At 38.4% G+C, this 21,263-nt stretch overlaps 1 protein-coding gene across 2 annotated transcripts in view; it reads right to left on the minus strand.

Annotated features, from left to right (window-relative positions):
• The window catches only part of LOC136864142 (RING finger and SPRY domain-containing protein 1), a 330,976-nt gene that overhangs the window by 119,069 nt on the left and 190,644 nt on the right, over positions 1-21,263 (minus strand). The window contains exon 11 of one of the 2 annotated variants that reach the window (XM_067140778.2): positions 15,011-15,077. The exons of the other annotated variant lie outside the window; for it this stretch is intronic. The gene's annotated coding sequence lies outside the window, so the exon portion shown is untranslated. Of the gene's footprint in view, positions 1-15,010; positions 15,078-21,263 lie in introns of those variants that run through there. 2 annotated transcript variants of the gene reach the window in all.

A 21,263-nucleotide genomic window follows, 5' to 3' on the forward strand; every position in this document is an offset into this window, starting at 1 on the left:
AAACCGTAAAGGTAATTAGTGGGACGTTAAGCCAATAACATTACTTTTTAACACGTGCAGAGCTCTTGGAACAATTGACCAATTGTTAGGCATCCATTTTTGATCCGGATACTTCCGCAAGACTCTTTGTTAATTAGGTAGTTCCGTAAGACTCTTTGTTAATTAGGCAGAATTCTGATTACTGATTACAACCCGGTAATTTATGTATATAGGCTATTATTCTTCTTCTGGTTGCTATCCATTACAGATCTTGGCAACCATCTTAACTGTGCAGGTCTTGTCACCTGCAGCTCGGAATAACTCTATAGATGATTTGAGGTCCAAATTCTGATATTTTTCAACCAGGATATTCTTCTCTAACCAATACCTCCCTTTCCCGGTATTTTTCCTTGAAGAACAGACTGTAATGGTATCTACTTCATGATATTGGTATTGAATATTCCTCATATTCACAGTGTTCAATATTTTGTTGCCTTCATTTTTTGGAGAATAAGCTAACATACTTTTTCACAAAGAAAAACATGCTTTGAAAATTAGTAACTACATAACAGACGTCGTAGAAATGAATTCCAAGAAATAATCAATAAATAACAAAATTCTTGAAAGGGTGGTACTAGGAAATACTTGACAGGAACAATATAAGAACAAATAATGCTTCAAGATAACAGAAGGTTAAAGTTTAAAATATATTTTATTTTATTATGAAAATGTTTAATTACAAAAGTCATGATATTTGCTTTAATTCCTAAGCATAACAAAGGTATTAAAACTTTATCCAGTGAGCATCAGAAAATATACTTTTATACAATACTGAAAAGAAGAATAATGAAAGAAAAAAGTAAGGGTAGTTTTACTAGTCACCATGTATGAACCAAAACATAATTATTTGTATCAGAAGTTGATGTAATAACTTCCTCAAAACTATCATGAAATATGGTGACTTAAATATACATTTACATGATCGTTGATAATTTCCTGAAAGCAGATACATAAAATGCTTATTTCTCAATAATAAAACATTAAATACTGGACAGGTAAATGGACAGTTTCTTAACTAGTCACAAAAAAAGTCAAAACACAATTCTCTTTCATATTTACATAACATAGTATATATTAATAGAATCCATGCCTGCATAAAAAACACTCTATTTCCAAAAGAATTCAAGAAATGAGGAATTTTATGAATTTCTTCCGTCATTAGCAAGTTCCAAATGCACACTTTATGCATTAGAATTCAATTCATTAAGATTACATGGCACCATATAAAACATAAAAATTGTTAACAATTAGAAATTTTACATTATAACAACTTGCTGTACATAACGATATTTAAGAAATATAAATAATCTTTTGTACATCAAGTGAAGATTCAACAAATCTAAGAGGTTCTTAGGAATGAAGGTTCATTCAAACAGCACAAGATCTGGAGTACAAAAACATAAGCATTAGTTAAATTATGCAGAGGTGATAACATATAACAGAAGTCTGAATGAATCCATCTGGCAGTAATCTACTTGCTGATGATGGTTATTTATTTTCCCATATTTTTCTTACAACATTACCTAAAGAGCAGGTGAGCTTGCCAGTTAGTCACCATATGGGAAAAAAAGACCCTAGTGGAGAGCAGTATAATACACCAATTAAAAATCAATACTATACACTCATACAAACTATGAGAAACAGTAATACTTAAAATTAGAAATTAAACATATAGTCATGTGCAGAATTAAGCAAACATTTTTAAACCATCATTTTTGAAAAGGTGACATTTGTTCTATACTGAGCCAGTTTCTTAATCTGTGAGTTTATGGAATTAGGACTCAGTATCATCAAGGAGGAACGATATCCATTACCTCATTACAACTACATATATCGTAATCGGGAGTAGATGTAGACGCAAAATGACAACTTGTATTCCACTTTGATATTGAATCTAGAAGTTGAGGGCAGGAAGAAAGACTTCAGCAACCCTGTAAAATGTTGAATCACAGCAAGATGCTGGTCAGAGCATTTTTCTGATATGGGGCAACTTCAGTCGAGGTGAGTATCAAGCAAGAGCGATGCAAGAATGGAAAAATCACAAACTAGTGACAAGGCACTGGGTGACAAGGAGAGAACAGGAAGTCGCACAATCAGAAACCAAGGTGCAGGAAGAAAATACATGAAGAAACACACCACCACTGATGTATGTGGCAGTGAAGTTGCATGCCAATTTGAGTACCATGTTAACATCCATACAACACATTTTCATTAGCCCGGCATTACTCGCTAGGTCCTTACGTGCGCCGTTACTCGCTGGTGAGCGCAGCGCTCACCTTTATGTTTGAAGGCTATAATATGCCCATATAAAGATGCAGGTATTCTTAATATGTTAATTTGAGATAGTTATTTATTTAGGAACACCGCCGAGTGGAGTGGCTATGGAGAAAATCTGTACATTCGGGAGACGCGCGAGTTTGATCCCCACCGTTAGCTGTCCTGAGAATGGTTTTCTGTTTTCGCTTCCAGGCAAATGGTGGGGCAGTTTTTATTCATAGACTACAGCCGATTCCTTCCACCTATTTAGCCAACTTTGTTCACCATCATTTATTTCATCTTTATTAGCTCTTCAATAGAGGTTGGCGTCAGGAAGGGCATCCAGCCGTGAAACAAGCTATGTACATTGATGTCACAGTTTGCTATAAACGAAAGTTCCTCTCCTTCCCCAGAACGTGCAGACACTCTGAAACAGAGTTATGATTACTTTCGTAAACCTCATCTGTTTCATTACCATCAGCCTCGATGTTCAAGACCTTTCCTCCTTCGTTTCACACAACCACGAAAGTATCTGATCACTGGATGCCACAATAACCTGTAAATATTGTCTAACAACAGCCAAAGTATAAACATTTCGCATTAAACACAAGCATAAAACAAACCCTGACTTATTACAATGAGCGAAATATAAGTAGCACAGTTCCTCGCTACTGAGCGCACCGCTCACCAAACATACACTGCCGTGCCTAATAATGAATTGCGGGTGTTTGTTTTCAAATATAATGAAAATGACTGACACATCCCCTTCATAATAATCTGGTACAAAGGTACAGGGACTTTCAAAGGTGGAGGTCTTGTAACATTCCAACAAGAAGCAATATAGTACGAAGGTGAGCGCCGCGCTCACCATGCGAGTAACCGCGGGTTAGGCATGAGGACAATGGAATTGCACCCAGGATCACTGGAATAATGTGATATGATCTGATGCATCCCACTAGTTCCAGTTAAAGATGGATAGTAAGCTAATGTTACACGTGTTCATATGGCTGTCTGGAAGCTCCCTCTGGTAATTCCTCGAAGGGATGAGCGAGTCAGGCTGGGGAGTTCACGACTGGCCTGTGGGCACGTAGTGGCCTCTGCTTGTATTGTGCTTTTTGTCTGGTGTCTCCATATATTTTTTGAAAGGTGAAACCAAAATGTTCCTATTCTAGCTGCACCCTGAAGATACTACAAATTCATCATGGGGTTTATAAATGCAGGCTCACTGCGAACAGGTTGTTGTCATTCAGTTGTTGGTGTTGTTGTGTTGTCTTGCCAAATGATATGTGTTGATTAGTTCAGAGTGTGGAGCAGTCACGAGTTGTTTGGCAATGAGTTGAGGAATATGAAGATTTCCCAATTTTGTCCTGACAACTAATTTAATTAATCTCAACAGCTTAGCATTTAGAAGAGGTCTTGGAACCAGCAAAGTTACTCACATCAACTTCAACAACATAAGGCACAGTAGTTCAAACATCTACTCTTAAAGACATGACAGAAGATTTTTGTATATACTCCACATTTCAAAATCATTCAGCCCATCCGAAACACCTGATGATGCACGTAAGACTAGTCAAGCATCATCACAGATAACTGGAAGTTAGGAAAGTATAACAATGCTGGACCCTATGCTCAGTGAAAACTGGATAAGAACGGGGCCAAGTCTCCTGCCGAGAACAGAAACTTCGAAAGTGGATACAAATTCTCTGAAACAGCACTGTTTGTGTCAGCAGGGAGAAGTGTCAAAAAGGAAAAGTAAACCTTAGTTTGATGAAAAGTGCTACATTCTCAGAAAAATAACTAGAGCAATGACAAAGATGGTGAGAACTCAAATCAGAGGTAAGACTGATTGAATATTCAGAAGAAGGAAGAAAATACAGAAACCTACTGATTGAGAAGACTCCCCAGTATGTATGAAGGAAGCTTGAGATCATACTAGGAGCAAGAGAGTCCCCTCACAAAATACTAGAACCTAGATGAACCAGAAGCATACTCGCAGATACCAATGAAGACAAGCAGAAGATATTTTCCCCATATATTTCAAATGACCCAAGTGGATGAAATACTGTAAATACTGCACATTTCAAAATCACTGAGCCTATCTGAAACACCTGAGGATGAACATAAGGAAACATATCTCCGACTAGTCAAGCAACACCACAGACAACCTGGAAGTCAGGAAAGCACAACAATGCTGGATCCCACTGTCAGAACACAGGATATGGTTACAGCCATCACAGCAGAAGTGTGGTTCGCATTCCAAGGATGTACACAGCGAAAGTAACAAGGCTGGATAATGTACAAAATGAGGTTATAAAGGAATTGCTACCACCGATCACTGAGATATGGACAGCTTTCATGAATGTATCAAATGAAGGAAGACACCAGAGAAATGGAGAGAATCTATCATCCAGGATTTATATAAGGGAAAAGGACCGAAGATTCACAAGACAAGTACCATGAATGCGCACCATTTAAAGTAATCACAGAGATTATTAAAACTGCATCCTACTGCAGGCCATGATACACATGCCTGAGGAACAATACGGGCTCATAACTGGGAATTAAATTACTCAGGCCACCATTATATGAGAGGCAACAAGCACAATAGGAACACGTGGTCACCGCCTTCATAAATTTTACCAAAACTTTTGACGGTGTAGACAGAAGCATCCTGATAAGAAAACTCTCCAGCATTTTGGACAACAAAGTCCTCTCCAGCAGCCTAAGCATAATGGTTTTTGGAGGCCCAGGTTTGATTCTCGGTACTGCCAGAAATATCATTATTGGCAGGAGGGGTGGTTTAAGGTAAAATAGGTACATGCAGCTCACCTCCAATGGGGATGTGCCTGAAAAGAGCTGCACCACCTCGGAATGAAGGCACAAATTACTTCTTTACTATATTTTTTATGCGGATGACGTGATTCTCCTGTCAAAAAGCAGACCCTCCCTACAGGGAAGATTGCGAAAGATCCTATGAATCGTTGCAAAGGAACAAACTGGATATAAACTCTAGCAAAACAAAGGTAATGAAACTCACCAAACAAGAAAAAAATAAGCCCAAGACACACAACTCCTCATACAGAAATAGCCAACTGGAAATTCCAACAAGAAGCAAAGCCCTATGAACGGCTTATATTTCCTTGATGCGGCCCATACTACTATATGGCCTTTCTTCCTGGCACCCAACAACAACAGAAAATATGAGGAAACTCGAGGGTGTCCAGCGATGAGCACAACGCTTAATTAACAAACACATCCCTTCAAACACAGCCAGGTCATTGCCACCAGTGAACTCGTTATGTACACAAATAGATGTAGCCTTCCTTAAGAAATCTCTGACAGACAACACACAGTTCTCCCTTTTCCACCGCCTGCATCTTAATTACCGCTCTGTCAAGAGAGGCCAAGGAGTTACTCTTGTCCCTCCCTTCACCAGACCAACCTCATATTTAAAAGGCTATTATGCAAGGTCTGCTCATATCTGGAATCTCCTACCATCTGAGGTAAAACTGCTTCCTCTTCCTTACTTCCTCTGCGAAGTAAAGAAAATGTATATGTAAACAGAAACCCATTAGTGATGTATATAACTTGCATAAATTAGAATTGTAAGAAAGATGGGTGCAAGTACAGTTGAATATGGGAAAATGTTTACGCATGCGCATGTGGTTGTGAATGAGTGTGTATACAGGGGTATGAGTGAGAGTATAAATGGACGGGTTTCTTACTCTAATATGTATAGAATTTAATCAAGATGATAATTATTATTCTAAGAGTACCGTGTTTGGAGTGTAAATATGTAAATTTAAAATTGTCTACATACAGCTGAACCTGCTTTATACGGAACTCTGCTCTGGGTAATTCATATTTGTACGTAATTTCCTTTAGGTCCCGGCAAAATGTACTTTAAAGCGTGTTAATTAAACCTTATTTATACGTAATCAGTTTATACAAAATCGCTGTTATATGTATGAAGTGTCAGTGAAATATAACTGAGTTTTGCGTAATTGTAATGAGCGTGTGCTTTATTAAAATAAACTACTGGATTTACGAAGTTTCCTCTTTGTCAGCATAGGCGGAAGTAGAGCAATCGGGTTTCGGTGCTGAAAGAGAACACAAAGATTTTCGCCGAGTGACATTGTTGGCCCTTACTTACTGGCGGCTTAACAAAGGCCAACCGAGCGAGTCCCGTTTGCTCTCTATCTCGCTCCTTCTCTACCTTCGTCATTTTTTACCTTCACAATGCCGCCAAAGATTAAGATATATTACAAGTAAAGTGGGCGGTTTTGGTGCGGAAACAAAAGAAAATACAATAAGTTGGTTTGAATATGAGAATTTCATTTGTGGGAACAACGGAGAAGTAAAATGTCCATGGTGCCGGTTTCTGGTGTTTACTGTTGAACAGTAGTGTTGTCATTAAGTTGCTTTTGATTAGCCATGAAGAACAGAAAAAGGAAAAGTTATACCCTAGATGAAAAAGTAAAATTTATACGAGAAGTGGACACTAATCAACACAAAACCAAAACTGAAATTGCTTCAGACTTAGGGACTGCTTATACCATGCAATGTACAGTCATCAGTAACGCTATTTTGGATGAGTTCTTAAAACTGGGTTCAAAATCAGCAAAGCCCAGCCGTCAGCAAGAAGGAAGGTACGTAGATGAGGAGAAAGCACTTTTCGCATGGTTCCAGCAAAAGTGGGCTATAGCTCTACCTATTAGTGGCGACATGCTGAAGGCAAAGGCAATAGATTTAGCTAAAATAATGAGTATGACTGATGATTTCAAGGCTTCATCAGGATGGTTGCAAGGATTTAAAGATCGTCATGGAATCACAGGGAGAACAATTTGCAGTGACTCAAAAGCTGTGGATATCACGGTGCAACACTGGCATGAAGGGGTTCTGCCGGGTATCGTAAGCTATTATCAGCCTCCAAACATCTACAATTGTGATGAGGCTGACCTATTCTACAATCTCCTACCTAATAAAACATGAGCTGAATAGGGTGACTCATGCCATGGACGGAGGAAAAGTAAAATTCGTGTAACAGCACTTCTCGCCACCAATGCAGATGGATCTGATAAACTTCCTCCACTTGTGATAGGAAAATCGAAGAATCCGAGGTGTTTTAAGGGTGCGAAAACATAACCTACGGAATATGAATCCAACGGAAATTCTTGGATGACTATGCTTCTAATGGAACAGTGGTTGAAAAAACTGGATATTAAAATGAAAAAGAAGCAAAAGAAAATCCTTCCTCTTATGGATCGATGTGCAGCACATCCACCTCAAATCGTTCTGGACAATGTCCGAGTGGAATTTTTCCCTAATAACTGTACCAGTGTTGTACAACCGCTTGACCTGGGCATTGCTGCAGATTTCAAAGTGCATTATGGAAGAATGCTGGTTCAATGTTTAATAACACTGAGTGATGCAGGAAAAGAACCTCTCTCCATTAATTTGCTACAAGCCATGGACTTTATTTCGGCTGCCTGGAAGCAGGTGTCATCCTCCACAATTAGCAACTGTTTCCGCAAAGCTGGTGTCTTACTAGAAGAGGCTACCTCTAATGATGATTATGGGGACGAAGTTTTGTCTGGCAATGAGCTAACGCTACCGGAGGGTGTAGAATTCGATACTTTTGTGCATTTCAATGATAATCTGGCTGTATGTGGAGAACTACTGGATGAAGAGATTATTGCTAATGTATGCCAACAACGCGGTGGTGATGGAACAGCTACAAGCGGTAGCGAGAGTGATGGAGATGGAGATAACGACTTGAATCTTAAAGCACCTGAACTGAGTGAAGTGTTAAGTGCAATTGATGTGTGTAGGCGTTACATCAGTGTGAAAAGCTGTAGTGGATGACTATGCTTCTAATGGAACAGTGGTTGAAAACCTGGATATTAAATTAATTCAACATGCTTTGAATTCATTATTAAGTTTGCAAGAGGAGGTTTATACTCTTAATGCAAGAAAAGTGAAACAAGCCAAACTATCTGATTTCTTTATGGCTGGACCAACTTCAAATAATATTTTCTGTCTTAATGCATTTATTATTTGCAAGGATTTATACATGTAGGTCTATTCCATTGGCTTTTCAGTAAATATGAGGCGTCCAGAAGCAAAACGCTGTGAGTGCACCAGAACATTTTTTTCAGGAAACACGAAAAACGTCTCACTTCCTTTGGCTCGCAGATATGCAAAATTCCTTTTCATTGTAGATTTATATTTACTTAAGGACTATTTTTATGACAATCTTTAAAATATTGGGGTTTTATTCTTTTAGTTATTACCTAAAATTGTTTGGATTCACCGAGTTTTGCTCCTGTTTTCATGGATCTAGGTAGATTTGCTTCTGTAGAGATATTAACACAACATAATTGGAAAGAAGATGCCTTAATGCTGGTTCAAATGACAAAATAAATTATTTATTGACTACAAGTAAGTGTGATTACATAGTATATGATATCAAATGATAGTCTGCAAGAAGTAAAAAGGCCGCAACCTTGCAAGTCCTGTACTGTTCCATCGAAATTACACAGGCAACTCATTGTCTTCTGGATGAGTTTCAAACTCTGAGTCGTCCTCTGCATTGTTCACAGCTGTTTGAGAATCCATCAGATTCTTATAGAAAACAAGACCTTCGTTTTCTTCCCAAGTCTCCCCGAAATGCTTTCTAAGCAGAAAATCAATGTCCCTAACTTTCACTTCCTTTAAGGCTCTTCTAATCTGGATAACATTAGGCTTCATAGATGAGTAGGCTTTGCCACGTCTGCATATCCCTCTCCATTCACTGGCGTCCATTCTGTAGGCCACTTCACCTCTTACTAGTGCGTTTCCATGTTTACTCCTGGTGATCACAACCCTTTTTACAGGAGCAAATTTGAAGTGACACTGACCACAGGGCTTGACGACATCAGCAACTGCATCTTTCCAACACCGATTGACGACATCTGCTCCCAGCTGGAAAACTATTCCGTGATCCTTGTATAATTCATGGTACTCACTCGGTAATATGGCAGTAACTTTCGACCTGAGAACTTTTTCTATTCGACCAAAAATTCTATCGGGTGGTAGAGAAGAATGTCCAACCATTGGACAGAAGATCTTCACCCGTTTCACACTGACAGGAGCCTCTTGTGTTAGCCAAAAGCACAGCATACCCAGCATTGTCTGGTACTTGTTTTGCCCTACACAGCTGTCCGACATTAGGTGGATGGTGTGGATTCCATTCAAATATGTTGATGTTAACCTGTGATGCACACAGGACATAATTTCATTAGATCCCTTTGCAAAATCGGTTTCTTTCCAAGTGTAAATAAATGCACTTCCCTGGTTTTTCCACACACCTGATGGGCCTTGGCAGATCCTAAAATTGTATACATACATTTGGCGTGTATAATAAACACTTTGATCTTGCAACTTAGGCAATATAAGGTTTTTCTGGCAATCAAATGTGAAGGTTATTTCATCATTGTCCTCAACTTTCAGTTCATCATAAAAAGCTTTTGCCTTAGCTTTGTGCACAAGTTCAGAACTAACATCCATTGAGAAAAAAAGCTTGTAAAATAGCATTATTCAAACGCAGGACACAGTGTGTATTAAGCTAGTTTTGCACCTTCAAACCACCTTAAGTAATGGGGCTTGGTCAGGATACACCAATTTCTGCTTCTTTATGATGAAAATGGATTCACTCAGTTTTGCTTTGCAAACAGATGTGGATACATACACATTTACATCTGTAGGCTGTTTTTGGGGTGCGATTTAAAGCAGACGGAAGCAGTTATGCTTGAGTTTTAAGGGTCTAAATCAACAGACGACAGCATAGAGAACAAAATGGTGGCAACAACTCATTTTCGAGCAAAAGTGGATTTACTGCATTTTGCATCTGTATTGTGTAAGTCTGATTTCTAAGTAATTCTGAGCTACAAGTAGTTTTTACTCTTCCCCTTGATGTACGTATAAGTCAGGTTCAACTGTATATGTAAATATTCAGTAGAATTTATGTACACATACATGTGGGGATGGAGGCACTTCCGTGTATGTGGGGGCTTGCCCCTTCTCCATCTACCACTGTTAATTGTACATGTACAATTTAAGGAAAATAATGATGATGATGATGATGATGATGATGATAATAATAATAATAATAATAATAACAACATCACTTCAAGTTGCAGGGAAACATTCACAGAGCATATAGAGGAAAGGAGCACTGCAGCAATCAAGGCCACCTTCAAGATAAATAATCTTGAAAAATTATCTCTTGACATGGCTCTGCTTTCCTTTCACATTAATAATCACCCCAATGTCAATGCTATGCAATCATGAAAACTTGGATCCACTTGACTTGTGTGAACCTAAGGCCCTATTTATTCAATCTCAGTTAAAATAACACAAACATGGCATTAAAAATTTAGCAGCATGTTAAGATTCTTGTGTTCATCCATACACTTCCTGGGAACTGTTAACTAACACTGTGTTAACTCTCATGAGAGTCACGATCAGTGAGAATCTTGAAGGCAGTGGCAGAACCATGCAGTTTGTGAATGCACTTTGATGGGCTTTTGTTTTAATACAGCTGTAAACCAAGGCACATGAAGTCAACATGCATTTTTTTGTCTTGACCCTGAATTTTCTCTTGCTCTATAGACCAATATGAAATAAAGCTGAGAGGAGAATGCGTGGTTCAAATTTCTCTTATTTTGGAAATTATTTCCAAGTATATACCAAGTGTTGTCCCCAGGACATATTTAATAGGTGCACCGCCCTTCAGTTTGTACAGACTGTCTGACTAACATGACCTAGGTATGTGTTAGTTTCATAACATTAATACATATTTGAGTCAAAGGGTGTTCCAAATTAAAATGTAAATACTGCAAAATTGTTTATTTAAATGATAAATCTTCATTATTGTCAGCACAACTGCATCAATTATATTTGAGTTCAAATGTTCAGCTTGACTATCAAGTAGTATTGTGCACGAGCAATGTCCAAAGTAGCATGCGATCACTAGATTCCGCAGGGCACTCTACAACAACCGAGTAAGTCCGGTGTTACATGATGATGAACAAGCAGCAGAACATGAGAAAGTTCAAAACACTGTACTCTTATGTCCTGTTCGTGATATCACTAAAATAATTTAATTTTGCCATTAATGTTTACCTGTCTGATATTATTGTTAATGCTCTGAGGGGAATAGTCTGAAATTTGATCATACTAATTTTTTTACTCAGTATTTCCCACCCGTCTGCTCATTCCTGCCACCCAGCTGGCGGAAATTTCCAGCAAGAACACTGAATTACCTGCTATAGAAAGTAAGCAAACTAATGGATTCATGCTCAAAGCTAAAAGTAACACTTCGTAGAAAATTTTTAGTGAATTCAATCTACATACTGATGATAGTCAACATACGATTACGCAACTGAAACAACTGTATGAAAATCATCTCTTCCATTTGTAACTCTTTCTGGAAAAGGCCTATCATATTCCAAATATTCAAGATACAGAAGTTCTGCAACTAATGCACCTGCCATATTTTGAGCTAACAGAGAATTTAACTGCTTGAACCGGGGAAGTTAAGTTAAATGAAGAGTTTAACAGACTGTTAGTCATAACTAATGTTGATTAAATGCTAATTTGGTTAAGTTCACTGTTAAATTATTTTAACAGGCAGTTAAATGTTAACTGAGGTTGAATAAACTGGGCCTAAGATTATTAGAGGCAGTGAAAGGTGTGTACCTACGAAGAGCCCTTCTATTACGTAGAACAACAAGAACTAGACTAGTGTGCCTGCTAGCAAATACAGACTTCTTCATAAGGGAGACAGCAACAACCTAGCACACATACAAACTTACAAAGCACACAAAGCCATGAACATGGAAGAATGGAAGGAACCAAGCTTCACACTATGAGATGTATACACCAGGACAGCAGCATATGGCTTCCACTATGGAATCTGTGACCATAAATGGGTATTATCAGCTGTCTAATCAGTGTTCCTGCACACTATGTGGATGATGCTGTGAACAGTATCACCTAGTCTATTGCAGAGCAAAAGATCAATTCACTGGTGTTTTATGCAGAAGATAATTCTGAATGTAATATTACTCCATACACAGAGTATTTGATACATCTTCTCTTTCAACCCATACCTGCTAGGAGAAATGACTTTCACAAAATATAATGGAGTGGGTTAAAATGCTTGAGTGCATCAGATTATTATGCAGTAAATGTATGTTTAGTCAATAAAGCCAAGCAATGTGGCTGAAGAAGTCATTACACTGACCACGTGACGCTCCTAAATTTACATGTCACCTGGCTGAGGCAGGCAAAGTCTCTTAATGAGTTATGTGTGTTATATATGAGTTATGCCAACGGCCGTAGCCGTGTTGAAACACCGGATCCCGTGAGATCTCCGAAGTTAAGCAACATTGGGCGTGGTCAGGAGTTGGATGGGTTGCCACGCGCTGTTGGTGGGGGGTAAGGGAATGGAGGAGCGGAAAGGAACTGGCCACCCTACCGCACGTAAACTCCGGCTCAGGTACACCCCTGCGGAGGTTCGGACCTGCCTCCGGGCAGAATAACCCTTACCATATGAGTTATATATTTACGAGTAAAGCAGTGTAGTGTAATAAGCTTGAGATAATTGGGCAGTGTGTCAATTATACTGACTGACTAATGGAAAATTGTACCTGCTCTTCAGACCAAGCTAAGCAACATTGAAAAGTGTAATTTTCCTTTACTTTCAACCAAAATATCATGTATGACATATAACTGCGCACTTGATACTGACGTTGTAGTTGATGAAGACATGGAATTTACAATGATGTACAAGAAAGATACATCCATAATGTAGTGACATGATACAATTGCTTAGGGACATGAAAAAAGTTTATATCATTACAACATTAATAAATTATATGAGCATTAGCTTTAAAATTATGCTACAATGCTTATATTCAGCTTTATCTTACATTCACTTTACAAATCTAGTGTTAATAGCTCACTTTTTACACCACAAAGGATATATATGTACATTATTTTATTTGGCAGAATTCCTTCTGAAATATTGTACATGAACCTGGCATTTCACACTGTTATAGGTTGGACAAAATGTATGAAGTTTCAAGAGCGAGGTATCTCAAATCGTACTGGCATGTTAGCCACTTTAAGTCAAACATGTGGGCTCCAGTAAGCTGTTATGGTGAAATTTTCTGGTTAATATTACAGGTCAGGAAAAGCCACACAAGATATGCATTTTGAATATGGCTGTGATGAAGAGTCCTACTGAAAGTAAGTACTGAATTAAATGGAGCAATGCATGTCATTTTATGTGTGAAAAATTTCATACAAACAAAACAAGATTCAAATTTGGTATGAGTTATGATGAATTTTACTTACCATTTATAATACATCCATCAAAGCATATAGCATTTCCACACTCTCAATTGTGTGCTACAAGACTAAGTCATTCCCAAATTATAACGACATAACCTATGATTTGTTGTTCCCCTGGGATATAACAATTTGAAATGTGTGAACACAAACTGTAAATGAATGTCTGTATTCAGGACCACTTAATGACAAAATAATTACAGGGATTTTCCTCAATATGGACTGTGAAGATTATAGTTCAAATGATAAATTTTAAGATAAGTCTTTGATTCAAGCCAAATACTGATTCATCTTCTTCCAAGAAAGCGTTTGTGTGAGTTAACCAGTGAGTATACCACCCTCCTGACAAATAACACCTGGTCTGACCAGTGAAAACCTCAAGAACAGGCTGGTACACAAGCCTACACCCAGTGTTGATCAGTCTAATGCAGAAGAGAGTGGATGAACAGATCTAAATAATATAATGTTAATTGCTTTACATCCCACTAACTACTTTTCCGGTTTTCGGAGATGCCGAGGTGCCAGAATTTTGTCCTGCAGGAGTTCTTTTCTCTACCGACACGAGGCTGACGTATTTGAACACCTTCAAATATCACCGGACTGAGCCAGGATCGAACCTGCCAAGTTGGGGTCAGAAAGCCAGCGCCTCAACCGTCTGAGCCACTCAGCCTGGCCGCTGAACAGATCTTTCCCCACAAAGGAACTTGGGTATCATTAAAGGAGGTTGGTAAATTGATATATTTAAAAAAACACTAGTATAGCACTAAAATTCTTATTCTTTCTACTTAAAAACTGTGAATAATTTATTGGGATTTGAGACAATTTACAAAGATGGTATTATTGTTGTGTCACATATTATAATAAAATGTTATGTCACTGTTTCAGAAGATATGAGAAACATCAGCTCAGAAATTCCAGGAATATTTCTACAAACTGGCAGCTAAGTTCACTGAAATGTACCACCAGGGGAGAGGGAACATATTCTAGCAGTCAAGAAATTAAATAGCTGTTTGGTAGACACATGTTCTCGGGTTGTGCAAGATATCCTACAATATGAACACGACTCTCTCGTAAGATATCCTACAATATGAACACGACTCTCTCTTGTAACAGATTCGCTGCCATAAGGCTAATTCTTCTTGCTGAGAAAAAGCTTAAATAATGAGAATGATGTGCCTGAAAAACCTGGCCAAAATGGACTATGTAAAATGCAGTCTGTCACTGATGCTGTACAAGACCTCATCCTGCTGAAGGTGATTTCAAATATTATGTTCCAAACAAGACCAATTGGAACAAAGAACAATGTCTTTTGGAGCCAAGGAAGACTACCAGTCATACAATGTGGGAAGAAAAGTTGATTTAAAGGAGATTCCAACCTGCAACTGAGAAAAGATGCTTTTCACAAATTAAATGACAAACTAATATAACAAAGAGAATCAAAAGTTTAAGATTCTACTTCTGTAGAGAACTTTTAAGTTCAAAAAAAGAAAAGATGCAGAGGACCCCATTTTAATAAATTTCAATGTAGTTTGCATGTAAGTATTTACTGCTGACCTTAACTGCCCAAAACTTCATAAGTAACACAGAGTCTGTAGATGTTAATATTTCTGAAGACTAAAAGCTGGTGAAATTAAATTGCATGGATACAAAGACTAAACTTTTAAGTATTTACTTTCAACCACAAATATTCTTGCTATTTTGAGGTTTTAAATGAGTGGAGAAAAATAACAGAAATCATATATTAAATACATTAAATTACTTTCTGCAAACAGCAAAACATTAAGTGATCTTACACCGAGTAGTACTCATGACATGCGAAGAATTTGATGTAATAAGTTAGGTCCTGAAAACAACAGTCTGCAGGTATTTATGTCACCAAGAACATAACGCTCATCAGTATTAAAGTAATCTGAAAATACCTTTCTAATAATTTTGGGTCACATTCTTTGTTACGATGTAGGGGCAAGTGGCCAGTGTCACTCTCTAAGTGCACCATCTGTTCCAGCAAATGTACACAAAACATTTAAAAGCTTATTATTTCTAGGATATACAGCAGAGCACAATCTTCTATGCACAACCCACAATTAATTCCAGTAGTTTTGGCAAAATCTGGAAACAGTGAAAATCCTGTATGGATATCCCCTTCTGAAAGGTTCTGTAATATTTTCAGTCAGAGAAACTCCTATTGGAAGGGATATGGGATCTGGTAAATTAAGTTCATTTCATTCCATTTTTCTGGCAAATGCAAAATTTTTTAATTCTCTTTTATTTAATAGTCACTAGGCACCTGACATGAGCATAGGTTAAATAATAATGTGTATATCTCACAGCAAGTAACACAACTACTCTTCAGGTACTGAGAGCAACATGCTAACCATCCACAGCTCTAATAATAGTGGAAAATTCTACCGATTTTTAAATTCCAAAGCAACACAGTCCTCTTATTTTGACAAAATAAAAAGCAGCACATACACACAATACCTAACATTTCAGAACAGAGAGAATAAAAAGGTACCTCACACTCTCATTTTGAAAAGAATGTAACAAGTGTAAATATTCTTTTGTCTATTAAGGATCTGTGTCATTATACTACGAGCACTCCAGATGTCACATTAAATTCTTGCCCAGAACTGATGTAAAATAATACCATCATAATGAAGAGTAACTGCAATTGTTTCACATCACACGAGGAAGAATCTTACAATTTAATGACAGCAATGGGTAAGAAATTGGAAAACTATAATACTATGAACAACTGTTTAGGAGATTTTAAACAGATAGCTTAGAATAGCGTATGAATATCTTGTAGCAAGATACCATTAAGTATGGAAAATATGACCTTGGTAGAAAAGAGTTTTGCGTGTGTGTGTGTGTGTGTGTGTGTGTGTGTGCGTGTGTGTGAGCACGCACACTGTTTCAATTATTTCCAATAGCTTCCAACAAACTTGTACACAAATACAGAGAATATATCTCCATTACCTTGCTCAAGTGACTGCATTTAAAGTGAAGTCATTTAATTTAACACTAATCCATATACTTTTTCCTAATTCATCTTCTCTTTATAAGCAAGTCACACCCAGACAAACCGAGCTCGATAGCTGCAGTTGCTTAAGTGCGGCCAGTATCCAGTATTCGGAAGATAGTAGGTTCGAACCCCACTGCTGGCAGCCCTGAAGATGGTTTTCCGTGGTTTCCCATTTTCACACCGGGCAAATGCTGGGGCTGTACCTTAATTAAGGCCACGGCCGCTTCCTTCCCACTCCTAGCCCTTCCCTGTCCCATCGTCGCCATAAGACCTATCTGTGTCGGTGAGACGTAAAGCAACTAGCAAAAAACACCCAGACAAAAGGTAGCACTCATACCGGCTATTGTGAAGTAGGTACCAACTTCAAGCACAGTGTGGATACATGTGTTGCACATACTGTGATGCATGTTTTGCCGGTGCACTTTTATTCCAACAGATTTATTTGCAAAAGGGCATCATGCACCTGCATCATAAGGGGATGGTACATGAAGAAATGTTCGGGAAGCTCAGTGGATTTGTCCAGACTACTCTGCAGGGTACAGTGTGTTTTATACGATAAAAATCGATGGAATGTCATTGAGAAGTCTCAAACAATGACTGGGCACAGTTATATGTACCCAATTCTTTGGTATATCAATACACAAGAGAATGACATGGAAAGGTAGCTGAGTGTATCTTGTATCTGTAACAGACTGCCAGACATGAACATGCCATTCCAACAGTAGTAAGAAATTGATTCAATATGTCATGAAACCCCAACTAAACAAATGTATTACGGCAAACATCATAATGCAGTATCCACCTCAATGGCGTGGTGGTTATTTCAATTACATTTTCAGGTCATTGTGACCATCAGTCCCTGAAAACTTACTATGAGTTAGTGGCCATGGCCTTAATTTAGGTACAGTTCCAGCATTTGCATGGTCTGAAAATGGGAAAACATGCAAAATCCAAAACCATCTTCGGGGCTGCCGACAGTGGCGTTCTATCTCCCGAATGCAAGCTGGTAGCTACATGACCGAAACCATAGAGCCACTCCCTCAATCGCAAGATCTTCCATATATTATTGTGAGAAATCACCAATTCTCAGATCAGTAAAATTATTATGGTACTATCTCAGTATTTCATGGAGTAGAAAATAATGTTATTGGATTTACATCCCAGTAACTACTTTTACGGTTTTCAGAGATGCTAATTTGCCGGAATTTCACCCCGCTGGAGTTTTTTACATGCCAGTATCAACTGACATGAGACTGGGGTATTTCAGCACCTTCAAATTCCACAAGACTGAGTCAGGATTGAACCCGCCAACTTGGAGACGGAAGGCCAGCAGGCTACCGTCTGAGCTACTCAGTGTGGCAGAGATTAGAAAAATAAGGCAAAAACACTACTAAAAGTTGATGCTTAGCTATCTCGATCAGCAAGTTGTTAAATTTAAAGCTAATTTGTTTATATTAACCCTAGAACACTAACCCTACATAATATTTACAATAGTACTTTCCGTTGTCTTCGGTACATGTGTAATCCCCATGATTTTGTGTAGCTGCAGTTCCTGCAGCAGTTGTGCTCAGTGGTAGGTGCAATTATTGACTTTCCCGATAGTTTTTCGTGATATTTGATTATTTGGGTGGACCTCGTCATACTGACAAATAGTTAGTAATGGTAAGATATATTATGGCCTGTGGTCATGCAACTTCTTCAGTATTTCTTCCTGTTGCTGGATATAAGTATAGTACGAGTGTCAGTTTAAATCATTTATAGTAGCCCTCTTCACTCACATGTACCGTATTTGCTCATGTTATACGCACACTTTTCCTTTTAATACTTCCAAAAAGTGGGGTGAGCATCATACATGAAGACTTCAATTTGGGTCATGTTCCAACTGCTGTTACTTGACTGGTGTAGTACTTTGGGCAAACTTCTGCCCACAAGACATTAATTTGTGTCATATTTCAATAGACGTTACAGTATTCTACTAGTGTAGTACTTTCGGTAAACTTCTGCTTACAATTCCATGTATACATGTCGCACCAAAACACAAAATGTATGCAAATATGAGTGGTACAGGACTGCATTCCTTCAGTGCCACAGAAAAGCTAAGAATTATTAAAGATGCCGAAGAGTTAGGGAATCGTGCAGCGGGAAGAAAGTATGACAATCCTGAATCATATTAGAGATTGGAAATTTTTTTTGCCAGTGGCTTTACGTCGCACCGACATAGATAGGTCTTATGGCGACGATGGGATAGGAAAGGCCTAGGAGTTGGAAGGAAGCGACCGTGGCTTTAATTAAGGTACAGCTCCAGCATTTGCGTAGTATGAAGATGGGAAATCACGGAAAACCATCTTCAGGGCTGCCAACAGTGGGATTCGAACCCACTATCTCCCGGATGCAAGCTGACAGATGAGCGCCCCTAACCGCACGGTCAACTCGCCTGGCAGAGATTGGAAAAATAAGGAAGACAAATTGCTTTCAAGCATAAGAAATAGGCATGCTTTTTGTGGATCATCAGCTAAGCTTTCTCAACTAGAGGAAAAACTTCTGGTATTTGTTATCAACAGACAATGGTTTGATATGCTGTGTGTACAGAGATGTGTCAACTGCAAGCTATGAATACAGTATGAGAGCTTGATGTGGCACACAATTTTAAAGCGAGCAGGGGGTGGATACGTGGATCCTTTGTGAAAGAACCTTTCACTTCATATGATTTCATAACGTATTCCTGATTATAAGCTATAAATTTCATTTTTGTTCTGTACTGAAGTGCAATAATTATAAGAATAAATTAACAAGAGAGTCCACTTTTTCAATACAATATATCAATTAAATTATATTACATAAGTCTTGGGACTAGTTTCAGTCACTTAGTGGCCATGCATTGTCAATTTATTCTTATACGTATTCCTGAAGCATATCAAGAGAAACTTTTATCCTTTCAGAGATATGAGATTCCATCTTTGGGAGAAGAATCAATATTTATCATCACAAATCAACAACGCCGACCAAACCCTGGTTTATTTTGAAATGCCTTCTGAAACAACAATAAATGAGAAGGGTTTAAAGATTGTAAATGTACAAACAGCTGGCTATGAAAAGGAACACTGCACTGTTATGTTAGCAGTACCTGCAGACGGGAGAAAGCCTTATGTACTTAAGCTGAAAACAATTCCCAAGAATGAAACTTTCTGCCAGGGACTGTTATGAAGGCACAGGAGAAAGGATGGGTGGACAATACGCTAGTTGTTAACTGGATTAGAAGTGTGTGGGAGCGACATCCCGGAGCTGTACCGGAAACAAGGAATATGCTTGTGCTGGACAATTTTCGTGGCCATTTAACAGAAGAAGTTAATATGAGATTAGTGGCAGGGAATACGGATCTAGTTACCATGCTGGGTAGAATGACCTCAGTGTTTCAATCACTTGATGTGTGCTTAAATAGGCCATTCAAGGCACACTTGAAAAATCTGTACATGGAATGGATGGCAAGTGTTAAGGGCAAAATGCCGACAGGCAAAATAAGGAGACCAAAGAAAGCACTCATGTGAATGAATTGAAGTTGCATGGGATTGCATTCCTGAAGGTCTCATCATGAAATCCTTCAACAAATGCAGCATTTCAAACGCAATGGACGGGACAGTAGATGACGCAGTTTGGAGCAACAATGACAAGATTTCAAGTTCTGCAGGTGAATACAGCAGTACTGATGAAGATTACCACAGGCTTATCTTTAATTGGCGAGTAAAATGTTCTTTACCAGGCGAGTTGGCCGTGCGGTTGCGGGCGCGCGGCTGCAAGCTTGCATCCGGGAGATAGTGGGTTCGAATTCCACTGTCGGCTGATCTGAAAATGGTTTTCCCTGGTTTCCATTTTCACTTCAGGCAAATGCTGGGGCTGTACCTTAATTAAGGCCACGGCCACTTCTTTCCAACTCCTAGGCCTTTCCTATCCCTTCGTCACCGTAAGACCTATTTGTGTCGGTGTGACGTAAAGCCACAAGAAAAAAAATGTTTTTTAATGTTTCTTACGGTACTTGCTATACCGTAATTCTTTATTTTTTCACTTTCACCAACAACTAATATTAGACTTTTTTTTCATTTTAGATCAAACTTCTTGTATACCTGTACCTACTATGATGAACGCATTTGAGGGTACTGCTTCCTTTTACCGTACTTCTTAAATAGGTCTGACTTTTAGGAGGTGGTGGATATTATTGCTTTAAGAGGAAGAACAATTAGGCAACAATCCTTGGTATGTATTATTTAATAAATGCCTACTATGTTTCAAGAAAATGTTGTAGTAGTAAATTTTTCTCTGATTATCTCTTGTAAAACTTGGGTGCATGTCTGATGCAAGGGTGTGTGGTACGCGAGCCAATATGGTATCTTAATCCCTATGTATAGAGACATTGCGCATTGCAAGTGTTGCGCTCTGGTGGCAATTCTGTGCATCGGTTTCCGGGAGTCGTGAGTAATGTGTATGCTTATATGCCACAGTAGTTGAGTTACAATTTACAAACTTCATGTTTAATATATTTTAATATTAA

The sequence above is a fragment of the Anabrus simplex genome, chromosome 2, assembly GCF_040414725.1.
Source record: "Anabrus simplex isolate iqAnaSimp1 chromosome 2, ASM4041472v1, whole genome shotgun sequence".
In the NCBI taxonomy this organism is placed as follows: Eukaryota; Metazoa; Arthropoda; class Insecta; order Orthoptera; family Tettigoniidae; genus Anabrus; species Anabrus simplex.